Source organism: Heptranchias perlo, unplaced genomic scaffold (genome assembly GCF_035084215.1).
Source record: "Heptranchias perlo isolate sHepPer1 unplaced genomic scaffold, sHepPer1.hap1 HAP1_SCAFFOLD_60, whole genome shotgun sequence".
NCBI classification, from domain to species: Eukaryota; Metazoa; Chordata; class Chondrichthyes; order Hexanchiformes; family Hexanchidae; genus Heptranchias; species Heptranchias perlo.
In genome coordinates this window covers 5,646,892-5,664,112 of record NW_027139623.1, presented here as the reverse complement: position 1 = coordinate 5,664,112, position 17,221 = coordinate 5,646,892, and the positions used below count along the sequence as shown (strand labels likewise).

Genomic DNA, 17,221 nt, shown 5'->3' with positions numbered 1-17,221 from the left:
GACTCAGCCCCGCCCCCAGCGCTGGTTGTTGGTGAGCAGAAGAGCGCATGCGCGCTGCCCTCCCCCAGCTCGGCCTGTGGGCGCCATTCCCTCAGTGAGCGGAAGAAGATGGTTTAAAACAGCCGGGAATGGAGAGATCACGGCCCCCGGGGGAAGGGAGCAAAGAGCAGCCTCGTTACAGCAGCTCATCGCTTCGGGACCGTGTCCGCAGATGGGCTCAGAGATCGGCATTGAGTCCGGGGGAAGGTCAGGGGGAGTCCGGGGGCTGTTTGTAAGAGGCGGAGTGGATCAGGAACTGGTCCCGGAACATGGAGTGAGCGGGGGAAGGGAGAGGTCATTCTCGGGCTGTGTGTGTCCAGGGTGTGTCCAGGGTAAGGGAGACAGAATGGGAAGAACCTGCTATTTAAAATCATTGCTGCTTTCTCTCCCCAAACCAGTGGTGAATGTTCCTGGTGTGGTTCCAGTCTCACCCTGTTTTTGGACAGTGAACAGTCAGGATGTGGGGAGTTATACAAAGAGTATCTATTGCAGGCATCAGGTGAGAAGTGTGAAGGACACAATTTAAAGAGCGGTTTTTGCTTTCATTTGAACGGTTTGTCCCATGGGAGAGGGGATTAGAAACCTGACCTGCACAAAGGTCCCTGCCCCATCGGGTAGTCCCATTCATGGATCAGTGGAGGGGATGTCACTAAATTGTTTTAAAATCGCCCAACACACCTGGTGTGCAGAAGCTGAGTGCTGCAGTACTGCAGTGGAGTCAGACACTGACACCGTTTGTATCACTGGTTTTCATTTGTGGATATTCAAAATAATTATTCACAGATATTAAACTGATCACTTCTGTATTTTCGACCTCACCTGTTCTTGAGTTACAAGATATATGTTTCTTTCTACAGTCAAACCCTTGAAGGAGCCAGAATGAATGTGAAGTTTCCTCCATCCGAGGCAAAGGAACGGTGCAGCCAGCTCCTTCTCACACACAGTAAGTACTTTATCACTCATAGAGCACAGAGACGCAGACAGGTCATCAGTTCCACAGTCTCAGACAGCAGAAGTAGTCAGTCCCACACTGATCCCAAGTTCCAGAGACACATTTTCAATCCAACAGTCAAACAGAGCAGGTGTGGCAGACGCTGTTCCATTTCCCCCTAACTCCAGAGACACATTTTCAATCCAACAGTCAAACAGAGCAGGTGAGGCAGACACTGTTCCATTTCCCCCTCACTCAGTCCCGCTGACAGGTGGATACAAAAATCCCAGTCCAAAGTCATGCTTTCAGATTGTCAATTTTAAAAAAGGATAACTTTAGCCATGAATTAGATCCCAGATACCCCAAGATTCCGATTGTATGCTAGCCCAAAACTCTCTCACACACACACGTGAGTTTAATACATGAAGTATCCATTCGAATTGTGTGCCATTCGAATACAAATTGCAAGTCCAAAACTCATGTACAGTATCAGATTGAGAAATGCTGTGACAGTGTAACCTGAGAAACACATTAGATACCAGTTTATAATAAACTCATAGTATGAGATTTAAAGATACAGTATCAATTCTATTAGCATAGACCGAGATACACATTATACGCGAGTCCAAAAATCTTATAAAATAAAACTTAATTATGCAGTATCAATTCCTTTAGTGCAGTCAGATCTACACATTATATACCAAATCAAAAATGTCACCATGTCAGGTTAAAGATATATTATCATTCACAATAATACTGACAGAGATACAGATTTAATAGTAGTCCAAAATCGCACAAATTATCTGATTAAAACCTCCAGCATCAAATCCTAAAGTGTATCCATATTTACCAATTAAATAATGAGAAAAACTACTTAAACATTAAGATATTAAAGCAACAGTATTGAATACCATAATCTAATCTGAGAGAATAATTATGGACAGATACAGAATGAATCTCACACTCAGATACAGAACAGAGACACACAGACACAGAATGAATCCCACACTCACATACAGTACGAGAGGTTGCCAGACACAGAGTGAATCCCACACTCAAGTATGGTACCAGAGATGACAGAAACAAAATGAATCCCACACGGGCATACAGTACCAAGGTCTGACAGATATAGAATGAATCCAACACTCACATACAGTACCAAAGACTGACAGATACAGAATGAATCCCTCACTCACAACCAGTACCAGATGCTGACAGATACAGAATGAATCCCACACTCACATAGAGTATCAGGAACTGCCTGTCACAGAATGAATCTCACAGGCACACTACTGCAGACTGAGTCACATTTTACATACCAGTTCAAAGATATCATAGTGTCAGATTGAAAGATACAGTACAAGTTCCATTAGTGCAGACTGAGCTACATATTAGATATATTAGTTAATACTCATATAGTATTATACTGAAATAAACATTATCAATACCATTGGTTCTGACTGAGCTACACATTACATACTGGTCCAAAAACCTCAAATGATCAGACTGGAAGATACAGTTTCAATTCTATTGGCACTGCCTGACCTGTACATTACATACCAGACTGAAAATCCCACACAATATTAGACTGAAAGATACAGTATCATTCCATTAGTGCAGACTGAGCCACACATAATATAGCAGTCCAAGAATCTCATACCCTATCAGATTCAAAGATACAATATCAATTCCATAACACGTACTGAGCTACATGTTAGACACCAGTCCAAAAATCTCCTAGAATATCAGATCGAAAGATTCAGTATCACTTCCATTATTGAAGACTGAGCGACACATCACATTCCTGTCCAAAAATCCAAGACAGCGTCGGACTGATAGATACAGTATCAATTCCTTTCGTGCAGGCTGAGCTACATATTACATACCAGTCCAAAAATCTCATACAATATTAGATTGTGTTACAGAATTAATCCCATTATTGCAGACTGAGCTAAACATTACATACGAATCCAATAATTTCACTGTGAACAGATTGAAAGGTACATAATCTCTGAACTCTATTGTGAATGATAAAGATGTAATACAACTCCAAAACTCACACATGTTTGATTAAAGAAAATCGAAAAGTGTATCCATATTTACAAATTAAACACTTGGCGAAGAGCTGTATATAATTTAAATTATTAAGATACAGTTTCAAATCCGTTACTGTAAACTGAAATAAGAATACAGAATGAATTCAGACTTGCACATTGTCTCAGATACTGAATTACAGAATGAATCCCACACTGAGATAATGTAGCAGAGAATGGCAGATACAGAATGAATCCCACACTCACACACAGTACCAGAGACTGACAGTTACAGAATGAATCCCTCACTCACACACCATACCAGAGACTGACAGATACAGAATGAATCCCACACTCACATACAGCACCAGAGATTGACTGATACAGAATGAATCCCTCACTCACATACCGTACCAGAGACTGACAGATACAGAATGAATCCCACACTCACACACAGGACCAGAGACTGACAGATGCAGAATGAATCCCTCACTCACAACCAGTACCAGATGCTGACAGATACAGATTGAATCCCACACTCACAAAGAGTATGAGGAACTGACAGTCACAGAATGAATCTCACAATCACACTACTGCAGACCGAGTTACATTTTACATACCAGTTCAAAGATATCATAGTGTCAGGTTGAAAGATGCAGTATAAATTCCATTAGTGCAGACTGAGCTACATTTTAGATATATTAGTAAATACTCAGAGTATTATACTGAAATAAACATTATCAATACCATTGGAACAGACTGAGCTACACATTACATACTGGTCCAAAAACCTCATAAATGATCAGACTGGAAGATACAGTATCAATTCTATTAGCACTGCCTGACCTGTACATTACATACCGGACTGAAAATCCCATAAAGTATTAGACTGAAAGATACAGTATCAATTCCATTAGTGCAGACTGAGCCACACATTATATAGCAGTCCAAGAATCTCAAACCCTACAGACTCAAAGATACAATATCAATTCCATAACACGTACTGAGCTCCATGTTACTCACCAGTCCAAAAATCACAAAGAATATCAGATCCAAAGATTCAGTATCACTTCCATTATTGAAGACTGAGCTGCACATCACATTCCTATCCAAAAATCCAATACAGCGTCAGACTGATAGATACAGTATCAATTCCTTTCGTGCAGGCTGAGCTACATATTACATACCAGTCCAAAAATCTCATACAATATTAGATTGAGATACAGAATTAATCCCATTATTGCAGACTGAGCTAAACATTACATACCAATCCAATAATTTCACTGTGAACAGATTGAAAGGTACATAATTTCTGAACTCTATCGTGAATGATAAAGATGTAATACAATCCAAAACTCACACATGTTTGATTAAAGAAAATCGAAAAGTGTATCCATATTTATAAATTAAACACCAGACGAAGAACTATATATAATTTAAAGTATTAAAGATACAGTTTCAAGTCCGATACTGTAAACTGAAATTAGAATACAGAATGAATTCAGACTTGCACATTGTCTCAGACACTGAATTACAGAATGAATTCCACACTGAGATAATGTAGCATAAAATGGCAGATACAGAATGAATCCCATACTCACACACAGTACCTCAGACCTGCAGATAAAGAATGAATCCCACACTCACACACCGTACAGAGACTGACAGATACAGAATGAATCCCACACTCACACACAGTACCTGAGACCTGCAGATACAGAATGAATCCCACACTCACACACAGTACAGAGACTTTTACAACACCAAGTTATTGTCCAACAGGTGAATGGAGGGAGGAGGAAGCCTCCGAAAGCTTGTGGGATTAAAAATAAAATTGTTGGACTATAACTTGGTGTTGTAAAATTGTTTAAAATTGTCAACCCCAGTCCATCACCGGCATCTCCACATCAGTACAGAGACTGACAGACACAGAATGAATCCCACACTCACACACTGTACCAGAGACCTGCAGATACAGAATGAATCCCACACTCACACACAGTACCAGAGACTGACAGATACAGAATGAATCCCACACTTACGCACAGCACCAGAGACTGACAGATAGAGAATGAATCCCACACTCACACACAGCACCAGAGACTGACAGATAGAGAATGAATCCCACGCTCAAACACAGTACCAGAGACTGACAGATACAGAATGAATCCCAGACTCACATACAGTACAAGGGACTGACAGATACAGAATGAATCCCACACTCACACACAGTACCAGAGACTGACAGATACAGAATGAATCCCAAACTCACATACAGTACCAGGGACTGACAGATACAGAATGAATCCCACACTCACACACAGTACCAGAGACTGACAGATACAGAATGAATCCCAAACTCACATACAGTACCAGGGACTGACAGATACAGAATGAATCCCACACTCACACACAGTACCAGAGACTGACAGATACAGAATGAATCCCACCCTCACAGACTGTACTGGAGACAACAGATACAGAATGAATGTCACAATGACATTACTGCAGGCTGAGTTACACTTTATCGACCAGTCCAAAGATCTCATAGTGTCAGATTGAAAGATACAGTATAAATTCTATTGGTGCAGACTGAGCTACATGTTAGATATATTGGTCAATACTCAGTATTATACTGAAATAAACATTATCAATACCATTGGTACAGACTGAGCTATACATTACATACGAGTCCAAAAATCATAAATGATCAGACTGGAAGATATAATTTAATTCTATTCACACCACCTGAGCTCAACATTATATATCAGTCCAACAATCTCATACAATATTAGACTGAAAGATACAGAATCAATTCAATTCCTGCAGACTGAACCACACATTATATAGCAGTCCAAGAATCTCATACCCGATCAGACTCAAAGATACAATATCAATTCCATTAGCACAGACTGATCTGTATGTTACTCACCAGTCCAAAAATCTCATACAGTATCACAATGAAAGATTCAGTATCAATTCCATTAGTGCAGACTGAGCTATACATTGCATTCCAGTCCAAAAATTTAATACAGTATCAGACTGATAGATACAGTATCAATTCATTTCGTGCAGGATGAGCTACATATTACATACCAGTCCAAAAATCTCATGGTGTCAGACTCAGATACAGAATTAATCCCATTATTGCAGACTGAACTATACATGACATACTAGTCCAGTAATTTCAACGTGAACAGATTGAAAGGTATATTATCGTTCACAATAGAGTTCAGAGATTAAGATGTAATACTACTCCAAAACTCACACACGTCCTTTGATTAAAGAAAATCGAAAAAGTGTATCCATATTAACAAATTAAATGCTCAATGAAGAACTGTATATACTTTAAAGTGTTAAAGATACAGTTTCAATAGAATATTGTAAACTGAAATAAGAATACAGAATGAATCCAGACTTGCACATTGTCACAGACATTGAATTACAGTACAAATCCCACACTGAGATAAAGTAGCAGAGAATGGCAGATACAGAATGTATCCGCCACACACAGACAGTACCAGAGACTGACAGGTACGGAATAAACGCAACACTTATACATAGTACCTGGAGACTGACAGACACAGAATAAACCCCACTCTCGTACTCAGTACCAGAGATACAGATACAGAATAAATCCCAGTCTCATATACAGTACCAGAGACTGACCTCTACTGGCGGTAAGCGGCAACTGCAATGAGGGAACAAATTCACATTATCTGTCATGGTGACAGAAACAGGACAATGTGCAATGTGAGGGAAGTTTCTGTCTGTTACGTTTACTCTCGTATTTTTGCACTTTTTGAAGATGAAAAATGAATACAATTGATTCATAATAAAGTTTTTGTTTCACTCATTCCATAGTTGTGAATTTGCCCCATTATATTTCACTGTGCATTGCGCAGTATTTCTCTCTGATTTCTCAGGACACGATTTACATTGCTCCTCTACCCCATTTAGACTCTTATTTTCCATGCAGTATGTGGCCTCCTTATTCCCCCTAGCGAAATGCCCCACCTCACACCTTTCTATATTGAAATTCAATGGCCATTGACACGGCCGTTCTGCAAGTTTATTTTGTCCCAGTCTTCCTCAGTATTGACTATATTTCCTAAATCAATTACAAGAATTTAACACAGCATTACAACTGATGTTTGGTCTAACAAAATGTACTTGCAGCTCGTCTCCATTCCCAGTTTTTCTAAATCCCACCCGTGCAATATAATGTGAAGAATGAGTTTATCTTCTGTCCCTCTCTCATCTGTAAACTTCAATGACCCGGGGTTTGGGGACATCTACTGGCCTGAAGCAGAACTGCAACAGTTCGGAACAAATTGCTGAAACCGGACAATGTGCAGTGTGAGCGTGTTTGTGATTGGTAGCAGGAATTAAATCTAAATTTTTAAACCTGCCCATTAACCTTTAGTGTTTGTTATTGAGCAGTAAACAGAGCCGGACAGTAAGGATATGGGAAGTTATACAAAGAGCATCTATTGCAGGCTTCAGGTGAGGAGTGTGAAGGACACATTTTAAACAGCGGGTGATATGTATCAGTTGAATGGTTAGTCCCAATGGAGAGGGGATTAGAACCCTGACCTGTACAAAGGTCCATCGTGTAGCCCCATTCATGGATCAGTGCAGGGGTTGGGTTGTGTCTGGATGTCACTAAATTGTTGTAAAACAGCCGAACACACCTGGTGTGCAGAAGCTGAGTGCTGCAGTACTGCAGTGGAGTCAGACACTGACACTGCTTGTATCGCTGGTTTTCATTTGTTGTTATTTCAATAATTATTAACAGAGAGATTCAATTGATCACTTATGTATTTTCTACTTCATCTTTTTTTGAATTACAAGATATAATTTATCTTCCTACAGGCAAATACTTGAAGGACCCAGAATCAGTGTGATGTTTACTCCTCCCGAGGCACAAGGAGCAGTCAGTGCAGCCAGCTCCTTCTCACACACAGTATGTATATTATCACTCACAGAGCACAGAGACACAGACAGGTCATCAGTCCCACAGTCTCAGACAGCAGAAATAGTCAGTCCCACACTGATCCCAATCCAACAGTCAAAACAGAGCAGGAGAGACAGATGGGATTTCCATTTCACAACAACTCAGTACTACTGACTGGCAGATAAATAATTCCCAGTCCAAAATCACACCCACTATCAGATTGAAACGAACTGTGTTAATCTCACATTAGTTCAGAATTAGCTACAAATTACATACCAGATAGAACTGACACATGGTACTGATTGATAGGTACAGCATGAATTACAATAGTGTACTCCAAGAATCAAATTAAATACCAGCCCACAACTCACACATTATGAGCTTAAAGATGCAGTATTCATGCCAATATTGTACCCTGAGATGCAAATTAGATATCAGTTCAGATGTGACCCATATTTGACTCACATATATGTCCAAATATCTCATAGTGTCAGAATGAAATGTACAGTTTCAATTCCTTTACTGCAGACTGAGGTACACGTTAGATACCAGTCCAAAATTCTCATACAGTATTAGATTGAAAGATACAGTATCAATTCCATTAATGCAGACTGAGCTGCACATCAAATACCAGTCTAAAAATCTCAGTGTCAGATTGAAAGGTACAATTTTGATTTGATTAGTACAGACTGACCCACACGTTACATACCAGTATACAAATCTCACACAGTATCAGACTGAAAGATACAGTATCAATCCCATTAGTGCAGATTGAGTTACACATTAGATATCAGTCCAGAAATCACATTCAGGGTCATGCTGAAAGATGCAGTATGAATTCCATTAGTGCAGACTGAGCTACACAACAGATATGAGCCCAACAATCTCAGTGTCAGATTGAAAGATACAGTATCAATTCCATTAGTGCAGATTGAGCTACACATTATATATGGTCTAAAATTCGAATACAGTATCATACTGAAAGATACAGTATCAATCCTATTAGTGTTGACTCAGCTACACATTGCAAACCAGTCCAACAATCAGGTCAAGCTCATGCTGAAAGGTACGGCATCAATTCCATTATTGCAGACTGAGTTATTCCTCATACACAAGTCCAAATATAGCACACAGTGTCAGACTGAAAGATACAGTCTCATTCCCATTAATGCAGACTGAACTACACATTACATACCAGTCCAAAAATCACACAGTGTCAGCTTGAAAGATAAAGTATCAATTCCACCAGCCCAGACTGAGCTGCACAATAAATACCAGTCCAATAATTTCACAGTAAGATATTGAAATGTACATTCTCATTTAAAATAGTCTTCACAGAAATTAAGATGTAATCCTACATCAAAACTCACAAACATTGCATGATTAAAACAAAGTTCTAAAGTGTATCCATAATTACAAATTAACACTAGACAAAGGACTATGCATACATTCATGTATTAAAGATACAGTTTCAAGCAACATACTGTAACCTGAAATAAGAATACAGAACGAATCCAGACTTGCACTTTGTCCCAGAAACTGAGTTACAGAATAAATCCTACACTGAGATATAATACCAGAGACTGACTGTCACAGAATGAATCCCACACTCACAGGCAGCACCAGAGTCTGACAGATTCAGAATGAATCCCACACTCACACACAGTATCGGAGTCTGACAGATACAGAATGAATCCCACACTCACACACTGTATCAGAGTCTGACAGATACAGAATGAATCCCACACTCACACACAGTGCCAGAGATTGATAGACACAGAATGAATCCCACACTCACACACAGTACCAGAGTCTGACAGATACAGAATGAATCCCACACTCACACACTGTACCAGAGACTGACAGATACAGAATGAATCCCACACTCATACACAGTACCACAAACTGACAGACACAGAGTGAATCCCACACTCACACACAGTACCAGAGACTGACAGATTCAGAATGAATCCCACACTCACACACTGTATCAGAGTCTGACAGATACAGAATGAATCCCACACTCACACACAGTGCCAGAGATTGATAGACACAGAGTGAATCCCACACTCACACACAGTACCAGAGACTGACAGATTCAGAATGAATCCCACATTCACATACAGTACCAGAGTCTGACAGATACAGAATGAATCCCACACTCACACACAGTGCCAGAGATTGACAGACACAGAATGAATCCCACACTCACACACAGTACCAGAGACTGACAGATACAGAATGAATCCCACACTCACACACAGTACCAGAGTCTGACAGAGAGAGAATTTATCTCCCACTCACAGACAGTAGTGGAGACTGACAGATACAGAATGAATATACAGTCTGACATCTACTGGCCGGAAGGGAGAACTGTAACAGAGTGGAACAAATTCACATTGTCTGTCGTTGTTCCAGATTCAGGACAATGTGCAGTGTGAGGAAATAGTTTCTCTCTGTAACTTCCAGTATCGTATTTTTTGATATTTTGACAGTGAAATATTAAGACAATTGATTCAGAATAAAGTTTTTGTTTTACTCATTCGATAGTTGTGAATTTGCCCCATTATATTTCACTCGACATTGCGCAATATTTCTGTCTGATTTCTCAGGACACGATTTAGATTAATTCAAATAAACCGAACTGAAACACGAATAAAAACTGAGCATAAAGCTGGAAGTTTTAATGGCGACCGTCAAAGGTGAAAGGGATAAAATAGAGAGAAAAAAATACCAAAAATGCTGGAAAGACTCAGCAGGTCCGGCAGCATCTGTGGAGAAGGGAAGCTCGGGTTAACGGTTCAGGACTATGACCCTTCTCGATCAGAAAGGTTAATCCAACATAATTTAAATAAGGAACGGGAATCAGCAGAGGGAAAAACTTCAGAAAATCAATTAATTTCACTGAATCCGGACAATTGTGTCCAATATCCACAGTACAGATCAGGGGAAATAATAATACAAAGGGACAGAGATAAATTTAACATTATGGGGGATATAAATGAGCTTTAAAAGTATTTTTTCAAATGTAAATTAGACCCGTTTGTGTTTTGGAAACACTATCGCTCTGAACAGCATCAAATTCGGTTCCAGTCTTGGTGTTTCTGAATTAAGCGAACTGGGATTCAAACTTGTTGGAATTAACTGTTTGGAAGGCAGCTATACTCACCATTATAGCGCCTTAGTTCACTCAGAGGGAGAAATAGAGTGTTTCTGTGGAGTTTGGGTTTTGAGTTTCTGGCACTTTAATCATAGACAATAAATAGTTCCCAAACACCAGCCCCTGAACAGACACAACAAGCTGGTGGAATTTCTCATTTATAAATATTAAATAAGAGGATGACAAAAGAGAACAGGAAACGGTCAGGAAGATTTCACAAGAACAATTGCGGAAGCAAAGAGGAACTACGAAATTAATTTATCAAGGAATATCAAAAGAAATCGTAAATTATTCCACAGATCCATAAATAAAACAAGGAAAATCAGAACAGCTTCAGTGCCACAAAGGGATGCACAAAATAAACTCAGTGGTAACGTCAGTGAAATGCCAGAAATATTGAATTATTACTTTTCCTCAGTATTTACCCGGGAGATTAACAGGGTGAACATGATATTAGAGGAAGAGGTCAATAAAGATATCAAGACATTTAAGTTAGAAAGGGTGGTTAAACTCCTGGTCCAGATGAATTGCATCTGCACATATTAAATGAAGCAAGGAAAGGGACAGCAGAGGCACTGTTACATATATAGAAAAAATCATCACAAAAAGGAATAGTGCCAGAGGACTGGATGACAGTTAATGTGATTCTTATAATTTAAAACAGGAGATAGAACAAGTCCAGGGAACTATAGACCAGTTAACTGGAGGTCGGTGGTAGGAATGATCATGGAATTCTTTACTCAATGAAGCAATAGAAAAACATCTGAAAACCGAAAATATAATAAAGAATAGTCAGCACGGATTTCAGAAAGGGAAGGTTTAACAGTTTGGCACAAGGTTTGACAGTTTAAATTACAGTTCAACATAACTTATCTGCTTTTCAATTCCATTCCTCTAGAAATAAACCCCAGTGTTGTGTTTGCTTTCTGTGGCCTCATCAACCTGTGTTGCTACTTTTAATGATTTGTCAATCTGTACCCCTAAATCCCTTTGCTCTTCTACCCCATTTAGGCTCTTATTTTCAAAGCAGTGCTTGGCCTCCTTATTCCCCAGAGCAAAATGCACCACCTCAAAACTTTTGATAAGGAAATTCAAAGGCCATTTACACAGCCTTTCGGTAAGCTTATTCAAGTCTTCTTGTATTTTGTCGCAGTCTTCCTCAGTATAGACAACAACCGCTAAATTAATTACAAGAATTTAACACAGCATTAAAACTAATGTTTGATCTAACAAAATGTACTTGCAGCTCGTCTCCATTCCCAGTTTTTCTAAATCCCACCCGTGCAATATAATGTGAAGAATGAGTTTATCTTCTGTCCCTCTCTCATCTGTAAACTTCAATGACCCGGGGTTTGGGGACATCTACTGGCCGGAAGCAGAACTGCAACAGTTCGGAACAAATTGCTGAAACCGGACAATGTGCAGTGTGAGCGTGTTTGTGATTGGTGGCAGATACTAAATGTGATTGGATATTTGAAGAAACCAATCAGAGAGTGAAAGTAAATGTTTTGTGTCCTCACGCCCAATCGTCCAATCACAATCATTGCCTTCCCCCATCCCTCATTACCATAGGGCTGTGGGGCTGCCTATTTAATCCGAGCTCGGAGCGGATTTGGGTCATTTCTGGGTCTGAAATTGAGTTTGAAAATGCCTGAGGACAAGAAAGCAGCTCCCAAGAAGGGCGCCAAGAAAACCTTGAGTAAAGCACCAGCCAAGGGCGGCAAGAAGCGGAGAAAGTCGAGGAAGGAGAGTTACTCCATCTACGTCTACAAAGTGATGAAGCAGGTTCACCCCGACACCGGCATCTCCTCCAAGGCCATGAGCATCATGAACTCCTTTGTGAACGATATTTTCGAGCGCATCGCGAGTGAGGCTTCCCGCCTGGCCCATTATAATAAACGGGCGACCATCAGCTCCCGGGAGATCCAGACCGCCGTGCGCCTGCTGCTGCCCGGAGAACTGGCCAAGCACGCCGTGTCGGAAGGGACAAAGGCGGTGACCAAGTACACCAGCTCCAAGTAAAAGTGCACAATGTACTGAAAAAAACAACGGCTCTTTTAAGAGCCACCCACAACCTCTCTGAAGGAGCTGCATTTCCGATATATTTACATAGTATGTTTTTAATACCGCGATATTATTCCAATCGAAAACTGATACTCTACGCCGTTGAAATTTCTGACCCATAAACTGAACACGAGTTTCTGATCCGCTCCTTCCCATTCGCTTTGTTCTTAAAGCGTTACTATTCCGGCGACGAACACACCCTGAATGACCCCTTAGCATTTCCATTATCTCTATGAATTCAGTCTCCCCACATTAAAAGCAAACCCACCACTTGCAGTAACACAGCGGAGTCGGGGCAGAATGAGAACTCCGTCCGGGTCCGTCTTTTCACAGAAACACTCCCGGCCCTGTGAGAAGGGACCAATCTATAACGTGTCACTTTTATAAAGACTAAATTGAAACGTGTCCCTTCACGGAATGCTGTGAATGGGGATTTAGTCCCGTTCGGTACAGTTTGAAAGCGATGATAAAATTAGCGATAATTTAAAGCAGATTTTAAAACGGCGCCAGCGATTGGTGACGGGTAGCGCTGAATAAGACAAGATAAAAAGAACGGGTTTAAAATCTTGTGCTCAGGGAGAACATTGATCGAAATCCGGTCCTTCACTGCACTGAAATTGGCGGGCTTTTTGAAATTCATCAAATTCCTGGTCTGACCGTTGAGGCCGGTAAATCCCGCCCTCTTCTGATTCCCAGCTATCTGATTGGTTAATGAAATAGGCAAATGAGGTGTATTAAAGAACAACCAATCAGATGACCTTTCAGTCTATAAGAAGGGTAAATACGGAAATCATTCTTCATTCTTTGTGAAAGTGTTTGTGAGATTGTGGAAATGTCTGGAAGAGGAAAAACCGGCGGTAAAGCTCGGGCCAAAGCCAAGTCTCGCTCATCCCGGGCCGGACTGCAGTTCCCTGTGGGCCGTGTTCACAGGCACCTGCGAAAGGGGAACTACGCTGAACGTGTGGGTGCCGGAGCCCCGGTCTATCTGGCTGCTGTGCTCGAGTATCTGACGGCTGAAATCCTCGAGCTGGCCGGCAACGCGGCCCGGGACAATAAGAAGACCCGCATCATCCCCAGACACCTGCAGCTGGCCATCCGCAACGACGAGGAGCTCAACAAGCTGCTGGGACGGGTGACCATCGCTCAGGGTGGGGTGCTGCCTAATATCCAGGCCGTGCTGCTGCCGAAGAAAACCAGCACTGTGAGCTCCAAGAGCAAATAAAGCGGCCAAGATTTAATCTGATAACCCAAAGGCTCTTTTCAGAGCCACCCACTGTATTTATGAAAGGGCTGGTTACTGTCTGTCAAAGGACTTGATTCCGATTCGCGAAACTAACAATAACTTGTTAAACACAAATGATCCATATCGGTCTGTTGCAGTACTCGCTTCCGGACCGCAGATGTCGCCAACCTCCAATAGATTGAAATTTGCTGTTTGTCTGGTGAATGAGACAAAATACCAGAACCGTCAGAATTGTTAACTGGGTGGGTGGGATGCAGAAATACCAGGGACGCTTGTTATTATTTACCGTCCCATCCTCGGACAAGTCTGCCTCGGTTTGTTATTTTACCCAGATGTATACAACAGATGCTGAATGATAAGTTGTTTATAGTGTCAGCGATTACTGAATAAAGAATGTGTGAAATGTGTTTGGATGTGAGTGAGGTATTTATTCTGTCCCTGCCCGTCTGATATCTGCTCCCTCCCCTTTGTACATTTCCCGTTTAAGCAAATTTCTCAAGGACATGCCATTTCAACCCAGGAGATCACAGCTCTTTCCATCGCAGATTTGGTGGCTCTGAAAAGAGCCTTTGTTGCACTTGGTGCTGAAGCCGGGTCGGGTTTAGGCGCGTTCCCCGCGGATGCGGCGGGCCAGCTGGATGTCTTTGGGCATGATGGTGACTCGCTTGGCGTGGATGGCGCACAGGTTGGTGTCCTCAAACAGCCCCACCAGGTAAGCCTCGCTGGCCTCCTGCAGGGCCATGACGGCCGAGCTCTGGAAGCGCAGGTCTGTCTTGAAGTCCTGAGCGATCTCCCGCACCAGGCGCTGGAAGGGCAGTTTGCGGATCAGCAGCTCGGTGGATTTCTGGTAGCGGCGGATCTCCCTCAGAGCCACAGTGCCGGGTCTGTAGCGATGAGGCTTCTTCACTCCGCCCGTGGCTGGAGCGCTCTTCCTCGCCGCTTTGGTAGCCAACTGTTTGCGAGGAGCTTTCCCGCCGGTCGATTTACGCGCCGTCTGCTTGGTCCTGGCCATTTTCTGAACAGATCTCAACACAACCTGAGACACAGAGACTGTTAATACGGACTGCGCTCTGGGGCCGCCTTATAAAGGGTCTAAGGGGATCCGCCCCTGGCCTCTGATTGGCTTCAGTCCCACACCCAGTCAGGGAGGGATCGCCCCTGGACGATGATTGAACCGAGCTCTGTCAGTCAGACCGAAACGGCGGGAGGTATTGGGCCCCAATTGGCTGAGCTGAAATTAATCTTCAATTTCAAAAAGCCCGCCAATTTCAGAGCATCAAATAACAGTTTCAAGAAAATCTCATTTCCCTCCAGCAATTTAAGAATCCCTCTCTTTATAATCTCCATTATTTCCTACTCCTCAGCTCAAATCTCAGGCTGTTTCACATTCCGGTTCATTCTCTGATCTGTCTGTAAACGGGCGGGAATAAAGCCCCGGTCATTGTTTTCCGGAACCGGACAAAGTCCAGCTTCAATTTCAAAAATCCCGCCAGTTCCGGCCCGGTGAACCGCTCCTCAAACAGAAACTTCACATCGAACTGATAATTGAATGAGGGCAGGAAATAAAGACCGAGCAGAAAGGACACAGCGGGAGAGGGAGTGAGGAGGGATTTTACTCTGAGCGGAGAATGTAATGTCTGGGGAAAGAGTCTGTATCCCCGCCTGTTCATTTATACCGGGAAACCGGGAATTCCGCTCCTTCTCTCGGGATGGCCGAGAACCCCTGTACCGAGTGTTGGGGAATCTCCCCATACTAATTAAATATCGGAAACTGCTTCCCCATCCCGAGATCTTTCCTCTCCCCGTTCCCAGGTCAGTGCTCTCTCTGTGAGGCGGTGGGTGGCTCTTAGAAGAGCCTTTGTTTTGTGTTCGGTTTGAAAGGGTCGAGTTGTTCAGCCGCCGAATCCATAGAGAGTGAGGCCCTGCCGTTTCAGAGCGTACACCATATCCATGGCAGTGACCGTCTTGCGCTTGGCGTGTTCAGTGTAGGTGACCGCGTCCCTGATCACATTCTCCAGGAAAACCTTCAGCACCCCGCGGGTTTCCTCGTAGATCAGACCCGAGATCCGCTTGACACCGCCACGGCGAGCCAGGCGGCGGATGGCTGGTTTGGTGATCCCCTGGATGTTATCACGAAGCACTTTCCGGTGCCGCTTTGCTCCGCCTTTGCCCAGTCCTTTGCCTCCTTTACCTCTGCCAGACAAGATGATTCTTCACTCAAATCGCTGCTGAATGAATAACAAACTTATGCTGCTTCCGTTTTTATGCAGCCTGCCCCGACCTGACTGAAACAGACACAGGGAGGGGAGGAGACAGAGTGAGATATTAAACAGAGAGGGGAGGAGACAGAGTGAGATATTAAACAGAGAGGGGAGGAGACAGAGTGAGATATTAAACAGGGAGCGGAGGAGACAGAGTGAGAGGACAGAGAGGGGAGGAGAGAGTCAGAGTGACGGACAGAGCGGAGAGCGGCCTCTGATCTTCCAGCTCCACCTCCAGCTTTCTCCACCCGCCAATTTCAAACCGTTTATCGATAATAGAACCGAAACACAGCGCTCCGCACAAACCCTTACAGATTCGGGCTTCATATTCATGGATTCCCAGAAAAACAGAGCTTTTAAATAAGCCCCGTTACAATTAACAGTCAGTAATATTCCTGCCTAAATACAGTCCCTTCTATAACAAGTCAACCCGCCTCCTTCCATTTCAGTCCCAGACCCGATTCGATCTCCCCACACATCCCCTCCCAGACGGGTTCAGCAGTTTACAAACACTTTATTCCAGCTGATTTGAA

The 17,221-nt window shown here is 42.5% G+C and overlaps 1 long non-coding RNA gene across 1 annotated transcript; it reads left to right on the top strand.

The window, feature by feature from the left end:
* Positions 1-902: 902 nt before the first annotated feature.
* On the top strand, positions 903-12,512 carry LOC137316650 (uncharacterized). The gene is made up of 4 exons (XR_010961568.1): positions 903-982; positions 7,879-7,969; positions 12,132-12,237; positions 12,367-12,512. It is a non-coding gene; the product is annotated as an uncharacterized lncRNA (long non-coding RNA).
* Positions 12,513-17,221: the final 4,709 nt, after the last annotated feature.